Genomic DNA, 1,890 nt, shown 5'->3' with positions numbered 1-1,890 from the left:
GCTGTATTTTTGTGGCGGGGTTGGAAGGTTTGGAGCTACACCCGTCTTTGTTTGTGCTTAGATTGTTAGGAATTTCAATCGTACCAATAATTGATATACTAAGCTTCTGTTGGCTTGTTGGAGCTACATAGGGTAGAAGCGATTAACAATGAGTAACTTCAACATTGAAGCTGTTAGTTTTTGTCTTTCTGTTATATAAATGTGCTCCTACAGTATGTAATCATTAGAACCTTATGCAAGATGCAATTAAATAGTGAAGCCCCAGACTCCTCTTTTATCTTTGGTCTAACTATGAAGTTATCGGGTTCGCCTAGAGATCGTTATATGCAGCAGATGTTTCTTGTTGGACGATTGTGATAAGCTTGACATTTTCACAACGGTGTGTGTCGCAGAGATAATATCGGTTTATTACGAAAGTGTCGCTGAACTGACACATTTGTTAATATATGGATTTCACTAATAAAACATTTTTATATTACCATGTTTTTTTTGCTTAACTATAATAATAATTATTTTTCCGCTGTGACTCAATGTATTTTTAAAACACGTAGTTGCTCTCTTCTAGTTCAAAAGATCACATTGAATCTACAGTTGTAGGAGGGGTGTTCAATTCTCAGCAACAAGAAAACCTCATCTACACATATACTAGTATACCAATGTGGCAATAGTTCTGGGTTTGTGGGGTTTGTTCTTGCCGACACCCAGTAGATCGTAAGATCCCACAAGAAGCATTTTAAAACTAATGACTAAATACGGATAAAAGTTCCGGTACACAATCTCACATTAGAGAGCCTCCGGCCCTTGTGATACCTGTGTGGGTTGGTAAGGTGAGATACCTTGTTTAATCTTATTGCCACGCCATACGGAACTTTAAATACAATACTAAATTATCTAGGATATTTTTCCCCCGAGAACGAAGCCTGTGGTCCTGTTTTTGTATGTCCTGTCCAGGACGTAGCTAGCTGTCTATCGGTGCCTCCTGGCAGGATTCCTCCAAGTGGCATTGTATCCACCCCAACAAGATTGATTAAGCGCGCGTCTGTCCTCGGGAACTGCAGAGAATCGATTTACAAGCAATGTTAGCAAGATGCAACCGAGCTGCTGAGAGCAAAAGGATTTTTTTGTTTTTGTATAAACCAAATGTAAAGCCTTTGTTCTTGGTTCCAGCCATGTGACACCTGAAATGTCCGATCTTCTTTTTAAAACGTAGATGGAAGGGAGTTCAAAGGCAGAGAAGTGGGTATGCCTTCCGATGAGTTGCGGATCTTCCCTGTGAAGGAACCTACCACGACGAGAACCATAGCCCCCTCGGAATACATGTCGACCATTAAATTCACTGATCCATCAGGCACCACTGAGACAAATTATCCAACTTGGAGGAGAGACTTCATCCAACTTCAGACGCATCCCAGTCCAGAACAGTCCACGCACACCACTATGCTTGAAAGACCAAAAAGAGAGAAAGATTGGACGAAGACTATTCCAGCGGATCACTTTTGGCTGATTTGCTTGCTCTGATTATTTGAATTTGCTTTAGAACATCTTAATGCTCACTCTCCTAGCTTCTTGGGAAAATGTGTGCTCACAATGATGGCAAACAACTTGAATATCTGACAAATAATTTAATTGATTTGATTTGATTGATACAGTCATAAAAACAGTCTTGGGTTTAAACATTTCATTCAATGTAAACATCATATACCTTCAATAAAAAACTATTTTGATCATTTACTATTCATTTTTACTCATGAAATTTTAAGGTTAAGCTGTCATATTTGCAGGCAATCAGAAGGCCTGCCACCACATCTTACAAATTATGGGGCACTTCATCTATGCATGTTTCTTAATGACTCAAATTACATCACTAATTAAATATGTTAATGAACTGGA

This window comes from Morone saxatilis, unplaced genomic scaffold, assembly GCF_004916995.1.
Source record: "Morone saxatilis isolate NCDOM2014 unplaced genomic scaffold, NCSU_SB_2.0 Contig7, whole genome shotgun sequence".
Classification (NCBI taxonomy): domain Eukaryota; kingdom Metazoa; phylum Chordata; class Actinopteri; family Moronidae; genus Morone; species Morone saxatilis.
This window is presented reverse-complemented; position numbering follows the sequence as displayed.